Source organism: Hyla sarda, chromosome 5 (assembly GCF_029499605.1).
Source record: "Hyla sarda isolate aHylSar1 chromosome 5, aHylSar1.hap1, whole genome shotgun sequence".
NCBI classification, from domain to species: domain Eukaryota; kingdom Metazoa; phylum Chordata; class Amphibia; order Anura; family Hylidae; genus Hyla; species Hyla sarda.
This window is the reverse complement of record NC_079193.1, coordinates 254249054-254263543: the sequence shown is the minus strand read 5'-3', so window position 1 is coordinate 254263543 and position 14490 is coordinate 254249054. Positions and strand designations below refer to the sequence as shown.

Genomic DNA, 14490 nt, shown 5'->3' with positions numbered 1-14490 from the left:
AAAGCTACAACCCCCAGCATGTACGGACAGCGGAAGGGCATGCTGGGTGTTGTAGTTATGCAACAGCTGGAGGCATACTACTTTGGCTGGGGATGCTGGGGATTGTAGTTATGCAACAGCTGGAGATACACTGGTTTACTACTTAACTCAGTGTGCCTTCAGCTGTTGCAAAACTACAACTCTCAGCAGTCACCGACAGCCAACGGGCATGCTGGGAGTTGTAGTTATGCAACCACCAGATGCACCACTACAACTCCCAGCATGCACTTTAGCTGATTGTGCAAGCTGGGAGTTGTAGTTACACAACAGCTGAAGGTACACTTTTCCATAGAAAGAATGTGCCTCCAGCTGTTGCAAAACTACAAGTCCCAGCATGCCCATAAGGGCATGCTGGGAGTTGTGGTGGTCTGCCTCCTGCTGTTGCATAACTACAGCTCCCAGCATGCCCTTTTTGCATGCTGGGAGCTGTTGCTAAGCAACAGCAGGAGGCTGTCACTCACCTCCAACGATCCTCGCCGCACAGGTCAGTCCCTCGTCGTCTCCGCCGCGGCCGTCGCTCCTGGGGCCCCGATCCCAACAGGGGCGCCGGGGATCGGGGTCCCCAGCACCTGGGGTGCACGTCCCGCACCCGCTCACGTCCTCCGGAAGAGGGGCGGAGCGGGTTGCGGGAGTGACACCCGCAGCAGGCGCCCTGATTGGTCGGCCGGTAATCCGGCCGACGAATCAGGGCGATCGTGAGGTGGCACCAGTGCCACCTCACCCCTGCTGGCTCTGGCTGATCGGGGCCGTCTCTGACGGCCCCGATCAGCCAATAATTCCGGGTCATCGGGTCACTGGAGACCCGATTGACCCGGAATCCGCCGCAGATCGCTGGACTGAATTGTCCAGCGATCTGCGGCCATCGCCGACATGGGGGGTCATAATGACCCCCCTGGGCGATATGCCCCGATGCCTGCTGAACGATTTCAGCAGGCATCGGGGACCGGCTCCGCTCCAGATGGTTGCGGGGGGCCGGTAAAACACATGACGTTCTCATACGTCATGTGTCCTTAAGGACTCGGAAATGGAGACGTATGAGAACGTCATGTGTCCTTAAGGGGTTAAACCTGCAAACATCTCATCTTGTACTGAAAGGGTAAATGGGGGATCCTCTATATTCATAGTACTTTTTACTGCACCCAAAATTATATCTGTATCTTCAGCCGAGAAATAATATCTTTTATCTTCAAATTTTTTGGAAGTAGAGGGAACAACTTCTTCCGAATTCAAGTTAGAAGACAAAATATTCACTTCAGAATCTGAATCAGAGTCCACATGAATGGCTGGCTTAGATTTTTTTTTTTATCAGGAGGAGGATCACAAATAGTTTGCATAGGCAGGGCAGCTTCCACAGAGACCTGGACCTGTTGAATGATCATAGATCTTAATTAGTCTACAAACGATGGAGTCTCCTGCTGAACAATCCTGGCAGTGCAAGAATTACATAGGGGTTTCAGGTGCCCTTCAGGTAACTTTTTAAAACATACAGCACATTCCTTATGCTTGGCCTTAGTAGGTTTTTCGGGGTCTCCTTGTCTCCCTGAAAGAAGAGAAGGAACACCCATGAAGAAAGAAAAAAAAAAAACATCCTTAAAAGGGGTTGTGCGCTGCCCTGCAATTCGGAGCTCCGCTCACAGCGTCCGGAAGTTCATTACTCCGAACGCTGTGTGCGGGCTTCCGTGTTCGCAGCCGCCGGGCGTGATGTCACGCTCGGCCCCTTCGTGACGTCTCGCCCGCCCCCTCAACGAAAGTCGAAGGGAAGGGGGCGCGACCGCTGTCACCCCCCTTCCCATAGACTTTGGTAGAGGGGGCGGGCGAGACGTCACGAAGGGGCCGGGCGTGACATCACGCCCGGCGGCTGCGAACACGGAAGTCCGCACACAGCGTTCGGAGTAATGAACTTCCGGACGCTATGAGCGGAGCTCCGAACTGCAGGGCAACGCACAACCCCTTTAAGTAAATGAAAACCTAAGGGGTCAGATTCTTACTGAGCTGATAGACTTCCCCTGCTCCACAGAATCAGAGCGGATTGAAGCAGCAGCCTCCATTCTGACAATAGACAGTAAGGATATGGAGGTCTTACCTTTATATAGCCCAGCTGATTTGAATTGGGTGCCTTTCCTGTGGCGTCCGCATGCAGCGCCGCCTCCAGCATTGATTTTTCAAAAATCCAGCCGCTTGTGGAGGTGGCACTTCCAGTCCCTGGCAATCCCAGTATCCCGCACATAGTGTGACGTCACACGCAGGAGCTAGAACCGCTGGAGACCAGAAAAGACCAGGGGACACACACGCGTGCGCCCGAGGTCTGGCACAAAAGAGGGTCCGGAGAGGCACACCATGAGAAACGCATGACCCGGAGCAGTATATACAAAGGGGGAATCCCAGGGAGCCGAACTCCACCACCTGGCTTGGTCCAACACCGATCCTGCCACCAGCCCTAGGACCAGGAAGTAAAACCTCAATGCTTCCCAAAGGAACAGGTAACACTGAGGGGGTTGTCTGTGGAGGGGCCTTTAACCTTTTTGTGCTTCTTGTTCAATTAGGATCATTGGGGGAAATCTCATGTGTGGTGCTGATGAGGTGAAAATTGCTGCTTTTTTTGTCACATCATATTCCGGAAAAAAAAGAATTAAAAAGTTTTATGCCATGCAAATGTGGTTTCAATAAAAAGTACAGATCAAGGCGCATAAAATTAGCCCCATACCGCCGCTTATACAGAAAAATTAAAAGTTATAGGTTGCCAAAATAGAGGGACCGGGGTTTTTTCCGATTTTGCATTTTCATTTTTTGCTCCTTGCCGTTAAAAAATCATAACTCTCAATTTTGCACCTACCGTATATCCCGGCATATAAGATGACTTTTTAACCCTGAATTTTCTTCTGAAAAGTTGGGGGTCGTCTTATACGCCTGGTATTGGCGTCCGGCATAGGAATACTTATGATTATCGGGCCGGCTCCTGTGTGCGGCTGCATGCGGGGGCCAGCCAGAGCATGTACAAACTAATAACTGTATACTTAAAAACCAGGGTGCCTCCAGCTGTTGTGAAACTACAACTCCCAGCATGCCCGGACCGGCAAAGGCTGTCCGGGCATCCTGGTAGTTGTAGTTTCACAACAGCTGGAGGCACCCTGGTTTTTAGTATACATGAATTAGTTTTTACATGCTCTGGCCGGCCCCCGCCTGCAGCCGCACACAGGAGCCGACCCGATAATCATAAGTATTCCTATGCCGGACATCCTGTGTCCCGAAAAAACCTTTTCGGGACATAGTTACATAGTTAGTATGGTTGAAAAAAGACATACGTCCATCAAGTCCAACCAGGGGATTGAAGGGAAGGATGTAAGGGGATAAGGGAAAGGGATGTAGTTTTATAATTCTGCATAAGCATTAATGTTATTTTGTTCCAGGAATGTATCTAATCCTGTTTTAAAGCTGTTAATTGTTCCTGCTGTGACCAGTTCCTGAGGTAGACCGTTCCATAAATTCACAGTCCTCACGGTAAAGAAGGCGTGCCGCCCCTTTAGACTAAACCTTTTCTTCTCCAGACGGAGGGAGTGCCCCCTCGTCCTTTGGGGGGGTTTAACCTGGAACAGTTTTTCTCCATATTTTTTGTATGGGCCATTTATATACTTATATACGTTTATCATATCCCCCCTTAAACGTCTCTTCTCAAGACTAAACAATTGTAACTCCTTTAATCGCTCCTCATAGCTAAGATGTTCCATGCCCCATATTAGTTTAGTTGGGCATCTCTGCACCCTTTCCAACTCCGCAGTGTCCCTTTTATGAACAGGCGACCAAAACTGAACAGCATATTCCAGGTGAGGCCGTACCAATGCTTTATAAAGGGGGAGTATTATGTCCCTGCCCCTCGAGTCCATGCCTCTTTTTATACATGACAATATCCTGCCGGCTTTGGAAGCAGCAGCCTGACATTGCATGCTATTTTGTAGTCTGTGATCTACAAGTACACCCAGATCCTTCTCTACCAGTGACTCTGCCAGTTTAATCCCCCCTAAGACATACGACGCATGCAGGTTATTAGTACCCAGATGCATAACTTTACATTTATCCACATTGAACCTCATTTGCCAAGTGGATGCCCAGACACTTAGTCTATCCAAGTCATCTTGTAACTTATGCACATCCTCTATAGACTGTACCGTGCTACAAAGCTTGGTGTCATCTGCAAAGATAGAAACAGAGCTGTTAATACCATCCTCTATAACATAAGGATGTCCGCGGGTCACTAACCATTCCCCACCCGCCGCGCGTCCTCCTCCGGTCCTCCTGCGCTTCTCCACCTCTCTATGGTTGTACCCACGGGACGTCAGTGACGTCCCGTGCGTATAATCATAGAGGCGCAGGAGGACGAGGAGCGCGGCCGAGGCCTGGTGAGTGACCGGCGGCACGTCATCTACAGTGTTCCGATCACCGCTCCTCCGGTCCCGAGACTGCTGCTATGGTCCATAGGCCATAGCAGTAGATTGTGACCCCGAGCTGGAGGAGCGGCAACCGGAACACTGTGGGGGGCAGTACAGAGACATACTGCCTCCAGCCATACATACTCTATATGGCTGAAAGTTGTATGTCTGTGGGGGGAACTGCCTACTATTTTGGTGGGGAGGGGGGGGGGGGGGAAGCTGCCTACTATTGGTGGGAGGGGGAGCTGCCGACCTAATGTGGGGGGGATCTGCCGACCTAATGTGGGGGGGGGGAGCTGCCGACCTAATGTGGGGGGGGGGGGGGGGAGGGGGGTAGCTGCCGACCTAATGTGGGGGGGGGGGAGGGGGGGAGCTGCCGACCTAATGTGGGGGTGGGAGCTGCCGACCTAATGTGGGGGGGATGGGAGCTGCCGACCTAATGTGGGGGGGGGGATGGGAGCTGCTGACCTAATATTGGGGGGGGGGGGGGGGGAGCTGCCGACCTAATGTGGGGGGGGGGGGGAGCAGCCGACCTAATGTGGGGGGGGGGGGGGAGCAGCCGACCTAATGTGGGGGGGGGGGGGGAGCAGCCGACCTAATGTGGGGGGGGAGCTGCCGACCAAATGTGGGGGGAGCTGCCGACCAAATGTGGGGGGGAGCTGCCGACCTAATGTGGGCGGGGGGGGGGGGGGGGGGGGGGAGCTGCCGACCTAATGTGGGGGGGGGGGGAGCTGCCGACCTAATGTGGGGGGGGGGGAGCTGCCGACCTAATGTGGGGGGGGGGGGAGCTGCCGACCTAATGTGGGGGGGGGGAGCTGCCGACCTAATGTGGAGGAACTATACTGCTTACCCAATGTGGAGGAACTATACTGCCTACTTAATATGGGGGGGGGGGGGGGGGAACTACAAGGTATTGTACATCGCGGTAGGAGGGGTAGTCTTATATGGCAAGTATATCCCAAGCTCTATATTTTAACTGTAAAAGTTGGGGGTCGTCTTATACGCCCAGTTGTCTTATACGCTGGCATATACGGTAGAAATCCATATGAGGGCTTATTTTTTGCGCCACCAATTCTACTTTGTAATGATGTCATTTTGGCCAAAAATCTACGGTGAAACGGTAAAAAAAATCATTGTGAGACAAAATTGAAAAAACCCCCCGCTGTTTTGTAACTTTTGGGGGCTTCTGTTTCTACGTAGTACATTTTTCGGTAAAAAAGACACCTTATCTTTATTCTGTAGGTTCATACGATTAAAATGATACCCTACTTACATAGGTTTGATTTTGTCGTACTTCTGGAAAAAATCATAACTACATGCAGGAAAATTAATACGTTTAAAATTGTCATTTCTGACCCCTATTACTTTTTTATTTTTTCGCGTATGAGGCGGTATTAGGGCTCATTTTTTGCGCCGTGATTTGAAGTTTTTAACGGTACCATTTTTGCATTGATGGGACTCATTGATCGCTTTTTATTCATTTTTTCATGATATAAAAAGTGACCAAAAATGCACTATTTTGGACTTGGGAATTTATATTTTTTATAATTCGGACATTTCCGCACACGGCGATACCATATATGTTTATTTTTATTTACACTTTTTTTTTTATGGAAAAAGGGGGGTGATTCAAACTTAATAGGGAAGGGGTTAAATAATCTTTATTCACTTTTTTTAAACTTTTTTTTGCAGTGTTATAGCTCCCATAGGACCTATAACACTGCACACACTGATCTTTTACATTGATCACTGGTTTCTCATAAGAAACCAGTGATCGATGATTATGCCGCTTGACTGCTCATGCCTGGATCTCAGGCACTGAGCAGTAATTCGGCGATCGGACAGCGAGGAGGCTGGTAGGGACGATTTTGCCGCGGCTATCCCGAACAGCCCACTGAGCTAACCGGCATACTTTCACTTTCGACGCGGCGTTCAACTTTGAACGCCGCGTCTAAAGGGTTAATAGCGCGCGGCACCACTATCAATGCCGTGTGCTATTAGCCACGGGTCCCGGCCGTTGTTAGAGGCCGGGCCCGTGGTCACATGTTCTAGATCGGGAGCGGACACAAGACGTTCCAGTACATCTTGTGTCCTTAAGGGGTTAAATCTACTAATTTGGTTAAAAAGTTTGAGATTTTTTTTTAAGCGGTACAATAACAGAAAATTATGTCATCATGGGTATCATTTTTATCATATTGACCCACAGAATAAAGAAAACATGTCATTTTACTGTAAATTGTACAGTGTTAAAACGAAACCTTCCAAAATCAGCAAAATTGCGGTTTTCGTTTCAATTTCTCCAAATAGTATATTTTTGGTTGTGCCATACATTTTATGGTAACATGAATGATGTCATTACAAAGGTCAACTGGTCACGCTAAAAACAAGCCTCATACTCGTTTGTGGATAAAAATATAAATAAAAAAAAGAGTTATGATTTTTAGAAGGTGAGGAAGTCCTTAAAGGGGTACTCCGGTGGAAAACTTTTTTCTTTTAAATGAACTGGTGCCAGAAAGTTAAACAGATTTGTAAATTACTTATATTTAACCCCTTAAGGACCCGGCCATTTTTTGCACATCTGACCACTGTCACTTTAAGCATTAAAAGGAGTCGTCCAGTGGTGAACAAGTGGTGAACAACTTATCCCCTATCCTAAGGATAGGGGATAATTTGCAGATCGCAGGGGGTCCGACCGATGGGGCCCCCCTTTCGCGCGGCTGCCTGGGCGCCCCCCCAATCTCCTGTACGGGGCCCAGGCGGCCGCGCGAAAGGGGTGTGTCAACCACCGCCCGAAGCGGCGTCCGACACACCCCCTCAATACAACTCTATGGCAGAGCCGGAGCGCTCCCTTCGGCAATCTCCGGCTCTGCCTTAGCGATGTATTGAAAGGGCGTGTCGGCCGCCACTTCATGTGGTGGTCAACACCTGCTATCTGGCCGGGGAGCCTTGGCCCCCGTATAGAGAGATCGTGGGGGGCCCCAGCGATCGGACCCCCCCGTGATCTCAAACTTATCCCCTATCCTTAGGATAGGGGATACGTTTTTCACCACTGGACTACCCCTTTAATAACTCTGGGATGCTTTTACCTTTCATTCTGATCCCGAGATAGTTTTTTCGTGACATATTCTACTTTATGTTAGTTGTAAAATGTCATCGATACTTGCATCTTTTCTTGGTGAAAATTCCAAAATTTGATGAAACAAATTGACATTTAAAGAAAAAAAATGTAAACTTTGAAGCTCTCTGCTTATAAGAAAAATGAATATTCCAAATAAATTATATATTGATTCGCATATACAAAATGTCTACTTTATGTTTGCATCATAAAGTTGGCATGTTTTTTACTTTTGGAAGACACCAGAGGGTTTCAAAGTTCAGCAGCAATTTTCCAATTTTTCTAAATCGAAAATTTTCAGGGACCAGTTCAGTTTTGAAGTGGATTTTAAGGGCCTTCTTATTAGAAATACCCCATAGAAGACCCCATTATAAAAACTGCACCCCTCAAAGTATTAAAAATGACATTCAGTAAGTGTGTTAACCCTTTAGGTGTTTCACAGGAATAGCAGCAAATTGAAGGAGAAAATTCAAAATCTTCATTTTTTACACTGGCATGTTCTTGTAGACCCAGTTTTTGAATTTTTACAAGAGGTAGGGAGAGAAATCTTCCTAAAATTTGTAACACAATTTCTCTCGAGTCAGGAAATACCTCATGTGTATGTCAAGTGCTCTGTGGGTGCACTAGAGAGCTCAGAAGGGAAGGAGCGACAATGGGATTTTGGAGAGTGAGTTTTTCTGAAATGGTTTTTGGGGGGGCATGTCATATTTAAGAAGCCCCTATGGTGCCACAAAAAAAAAAAAAAACACATGGCATACTATTTTGGAAACTACACCCCTCAAGGAACGTAACAAGAGGTACAGTGAGCTTTAACACCCCACAGGTGTTTGACAAATTTCCACTAAAGTCGGACGTGAAAACGAAAAATTACCGTATTTATCGGGGTATACCACGCACTGGCCTATAACACGCACCCTCATTTTACCAAGGATATTTGGGTAAAAAAAAGTTTTTTACCCAAATATCCATGGTAAAATGAGGGTGCATGTGTGCGCGTGTATACCCCCATACACCCCCAGGAAAGGCAGGGGGAGAGAGGCCGTCGCTGCCCGCTTCTCTCCCCCTGCCTTTCCTGGGGTCTAGAGCGCTGCTGCCGGCCCTTCTCTCTCCCTGGCTATCGGTGCCGCTCCACGTTCTGTCCCCCTGACTATCGGTGCCGGCGCCCCACTGCCGGCGCCGATAGCCAGGGGGAGAGAAGCGGCGCCGACAGCCAGGGGGAGAGAAGGGACAGCGGCACCCATTGCCTCCCCCCATCCCCGGTGGCATAATTACGCACGCCGGAGGCCTGCAGCAGCGCGGACCCGACCCAGGTAATTATGCCACCGGGGATGGGGGTAGGCAACGGGGCAGCAGCGCCGGCAATGGGTGCCGCTGTCCCTTCTCTCCCCTCTGGCTGTTGGCGCATCAGGGGGACAGAACGGGCAGCGGCGCCGATAGCCAGGGGGGAGAGAAGGGCCGGCAGCAGGGCTCTAGACCCCCAGGAAAGGCAGGGGGAGAGAAGCGGGCAGCGACGGCCTCTCTCCCCCTGCCTTTCCTGGGGGTGTATCGGCGTATAACACGCACATCGACTTTAGGCTAAAAATTTTAGCCTAAAAAGTGCGTGTTATACGCCGATAAATACGGTAGATTTTTTTCCTTAAAATGCTGGTGTTACCCCAAATTTTTCATTTTCACAAGGGGTAATAGGATAAAAAGCCTCCCAAAATTTGTAACTCCATTTCTTCTGAGAATGGAAATACCCCATATGTGGATGTAAAGTGCTCACAGGCAAACTACAATACTCAGAAGAGAAGGAGCGCCATTGAACTTTTGGAAAGAGAATTTGATTGGAATAGAAGTTGGGGGCGATGTGCGTTTACAAATGCCAGAACAGTGGACCACCCCACATGTGACCCCATTTTGGAAACTACACCCCTCACAGAATTTAGTAAGGGGTGCAGTGAGTATTTACACCCCACAGATGTCTGACAGATCTTTGGAACAATGGGCTGTGCAAATGAAAAAGTTAATTTTTCATTTTCACGGACCACTGTTCCAAAAATCTGTCAGACAACTGTGGGGTGTAACTGATCACTGTACCTCTTATTACATTACATGAGGGGTGTAGTTTCAAAAATGAGGTCACATGTGGGGGGGAGGGAGCCATTGTTCTGGCATATGGGGGCTTTGTAAACACACATGGTTTTCAATTTCAGACACATTCTCGCTCCAAAATTCCAATGGCGCTCCTCTTCTGAGCATTGTAGTGCGCCCGCAGAGCACTTTACATACACATATGGGGTAGGTTCTTACTCAGCAGAAATGGGGTTACAAATTTTGGGGCGCTTTTTTCCTATTTTCCCTTGTGAAAATGAAAAAATGTAGGGTAACACCATCATTTTAGTGGAAAAATTTTTTTTTTCATTCTCACATCCAACTTTAACGAAAATTCATCAAACACCTGTGGGGTGTTAATGCTCACTATACCACTTGTTCCATTATGTGAAGGGTGTAGTTTCCAAAATGGGGTCACATGTGGGTATTTATAGTTTTGCATTTATTTCAAAACCACTGTAAAATCAGCCACCCCTGTGCAAATCACCAATTTAGACCTCAAATGTACATAGTGAACTCTCACTCCTGTGCCTTGTTGTGCGCCCGCAGAGCATTTTACGCCCACATATGGGGTATTTCTGTACTCAGGAGAAATTGCGTATGTTTCATCACCCGCACTTTCTCAAGACCATAGAGCCTTTAACTATTGATTACACCTCACTTGTTATACTGTTGGCTATTGAGAGTGGATATTTTCCACTTGTCCCACCAACTTATTAGGGTTGTTCTTGTTCATACTCATAATATTGTTTTATATACTGTACTTGGTATTTTTCCTCATTACTTTTTAGTCACATATGGTGACTTTAAAATTAATTAAATTATAATAAAATGTATAAGTATTTTTCAGGAACAATTGCTCTTTGTTTTTCTTTCTTTTTGGTCAAAGCTTGTTATGGAGCTATACTGATACACTACTAGATAGACCCGCAGCACGCAGTACAGAATGCGGACTGTTAAACTTCTTGTGTCCGCATCTCAAACTTGCAGAAGAAAACTCGCTGTAATCCCACTCCCGTGTGAATGTACCCTGTATATTCACATGGGGGGGGGGGGGGGGTGTAAAACCACCAGCTGTTGCAAAACTACAACTCCCAGCATGCACTGACAGACAATACATGCTGGGAGTTGTAGTTATGCAACAGCTGGAGGCACATTGGTTGCGCAACACTGAGAGTTTGTTACTTAACTCAGTGTTTTGCAACCGGTGTGCCACCAGCTGTTGCAAAACTACAACTCCCAGCATGTACAGTCTCTCAGTGCATGCTGGGAGTTGTATTTTTGACACAGCTGGAGGCACACTGGTTGTGAAACACTGAGTTAGGACAAACTGTTTCACAACCAATGTGTCTCCAGCTGTTGCAAAACTGCAACACTCAACATGCATTGACAGTCGAAAGGCATGCTGAGAGTTGTAGTTTTTCAACTGCGGTGGCACCCGTGCCACCTCACTACTGCTGGGTAAGGGTGAATGGGGCTGTCTCGGACAGCCCCATTCACCCTTTTTTTCTTGGTCACCAGAGACCCGATATCGCCGGTCTGAAATAAGTCTCAGGACCCCCCTGGGCATTTGCACGGGATGGCTGCTGATAGATATGAGCAGTCATCCCAGTCCGGTCCCCGCCCTGGGTCCTTAACAACCAGGGAGCCAGGGCGTACCCATACGCCATGGGTCCTTAAGGGGTTAAAAATTCTATAATCCTTCCAATACTTATTAGCCGTTGTATACTACAGATGAAGTTCTTTTCTTTTTGGATTTCTTTTCTGTACCGACCACCGTGCTCTCTTCTGACACCTCTGTCCATGTCAGGAACTGTCCAGAGCAGCATATGTTTGCTATGGGAATTTTCTCCTGCTCTGGACAGTTCCTGACATGGACAGAGGTGTCAGCAGAGAGCACTGTGGTCGTGACAAAAGAAATCCAAAAAGAAAAGAATTTCCTCTGTAGTAAGTACCACAAACTAAGGAGTAAAGGTTCAGAGCATGAGCGACCTGACAGGTATAACCCCTTAAAGCGTACCTGTCATAGTGCAAAAAATAGAAAAAAAGGGATATGTTACTCAGGACCCAATCCTGATCATGTGCAAATAATTTTTATGTGTCTCGGACCTATATATCCAGAGATATAAGCATTTATCTGCTGGTGAGTTACTTTTTCATTGTGCAGGCTGGAGGGGGCGTGTCAGTCTGTCTCCCTCACAGGAGCAAGCGTGGGCAGTCAGCCAATCAGTACTCTCTACTCTGTAACCCTTTCCTCTCTGGTTTTATGCTGTGTCAGAGGAAGATACTTGGAGCTTGCCTGCAGTAATCAGAAGACATTATGGTGAATTCATAACAGGATAAAATGTATAAATATAAGAATAGATCTTTATAAAATATTGCAAGGATTTTTTAGATAAAAGTACAGCATTTTTATGAATACATGTTCTGTTTTATCTTCTCCTAGTAAAGCTGGATGCTAATCAGCATAGCTGTCACTATGTGTGTCATTCATCTTTCACAGACTCCTGAATGTCTGATCAACTTCTTTGTTATTCAGGAGTCCGAGAAAGCTTTGACTATTTCAGCATGCTGGGAGTTGTAGTTTAGTAACAACTGAAGCTGCAAAGTTTGTAAATAACTGTGTTAGAGCAGTGTTGCCTCCAGCTGTTGTAAAACTACAGCTCCCAGCATGTCCACACATCCTTTATCTGTAGTTTTGCATACACAATAGAAATCTCCTATACTGGATACCAGTATGCTTTACGGCCGGTATCCAGTATGCTGTAAAATCTAGACTAGTCTGTCTGGCTAAAAGACAGGTGACCCCTAGTGGTGGCTATTTTGAGCTTGAATTTCAGGTGAAAATTTAATTTTTTTTAACAGGTGTATTTTGTGGAATGTCATATTATAATGAGTCCTGCAATATATGAAACGTTTTTAACAATGACAGTGCCTCTTTAACAACAATGGACGTAAATGGACGTCATGGTGCTGTGGTACTTAACACACCATGACGTACATTTACGCGCCGCCATGACTGCGAGCACCGGACCGGCAACAGCCATGAACCCGCCGGTAATGGCGGACATAACCCCTCAGATGCCGTGATCAATACAGATCACGGCATCTGCGGCAATGCGGTACTTTCAATGGATGATCGGATCGCCCGCAGTGCGACCGGAGGTCCCCTCACCTTGCTTCCGCCATCTCCTGGGGTCTTCTGCTCTGGTCTGAGATCGAGCAGACCAGAGCAGAAGATAGCTGATAACACTGATCAGTGCTATGCCCTATGCATAGCACTGAACAGTATTAGCAATCAAACCATTTCTATAGATAGTCCCCTATGGGGACTATTAAAGTGTAATAAATGAAAGTAAAAAAAAATAAATAATAATAATATTAACCCATTTTCGTTTTTTGCTCCTTGCCTTTAAAAAATCATAACTCTTTCAATTTTGCACCTAAAAATCCATATGATGGCTTATTTTTTGCGCCACCAATTCTACTTTGTAATGACGTCAGTCATTTTGCCCAAAAATCTACGGTGAAACGGAAAAAAAAATCATTGTGCGACAAAATTGAAAAAAAAAAAACGCTGTTTTGTAACTTTTGGGGGCTTCCGTTTCTACGTAGTACATTTTTCGGTAAAAATGACACCTTATCTTTATTCTGTAGGTCCATACGATTAAAATTATACCCTACTTATATAGGTTTGATTTTGTCTTACTTCTGGAAAAAATCATAACTACATGCAGGAAAATTAATACGTTTAAAATTGTCATCTTCTGACCTCTATAACTTTATTTTTCCGTGTATGGGGCGGTATGAGGGCTCATTTTTTGCGCCAAGATCTAAAGTTTTTAACGGTACCATTTTTACATTGATAGGACTTATTATATTGATAGGACTTTTTATATATTAAATGATATAAAAAGTGACCAAAAATGCACTATTTTGGACTTTGGAATTTTTTTGCGCGCACGACATTGAACGAGCGGTTTAATTAATGATATATTTTTATAATTCGGACATTTCCGCACGCGGTGATACCATATATGTTTATTTTTATTTACACTTTTTTTTATTGCAAAATGGGGGTGATTCAAACTTTTAATAGAGGAGGAGTTAAATGATCTTTATTCACTTTTTTTCACTTTTTTTGCAGTGTTATAGGTCCCATAGGGACCTATAACACTGCACACACTGATCATTATCATTGATCACTGGTTTCTCATAGGAAACCAGTGATCGACGATTCTGCCGCATGACTGGTCATGCCTGGATCTCAGGCACTGAGCAGTCATTCGGCGATCGGACAGCGAGGAGGCAGGTAGGGGCCCTCCCGCTGTCCTGTAAGCTGTTCGGGATGCCGCCCACTGAGCTAGCCGGCAACTTTTGCTTTCGCTTTTAGCTGCGCGGCTCAGCTCTGAGCTCGCGGCTAAAGGGTAAATAACGCCATTAGAGGCGGGTCACGGCTTCACTATGACGCCGGGCCCGCCGTGATATGACGCGTGGTTACTGTGTAACCCCGCGTTATATCAGGAGAGCAGGACCAAGGACGTACCGGTACGTCCTTGGTCCTTAAGGGGTTAAAAATCCCCTCCCCCAATAAAAATGTAAAATGTCCTTTTTTCCCATTTTAGCCCCATAAAGTGTGAAAAAAAATAATTAATACACACATTTGGTATCGCCGCGTGCATAAATGTCCGAACTATTAAAATATAATGTTATTGATCCTGGCTTGAACGTAAAAATAAAAAGAGCGCAAAATTGCTACTTTGTCACATTTTATTAAAAAAATAATAATAATAATAAAAATATTAAGAAAAGTTTTAT

At 46.5% G+C, this 14490-nt stretch overlaps 1 protein-coding gene across 3 annotated transcripts in view; it reads right to left on the bottom strand.

The window, feature by feature from the left end:
- FAM210A (family with sequence similarity 210 member A) overlaps positions 1-14490 on the bottom strand; it is a 68811-nt gene that overhangs the window by 49302 nt on the left and 5019 nt on the right. The gene's annotated exons all lie outside the window — the stretch shown is intronic.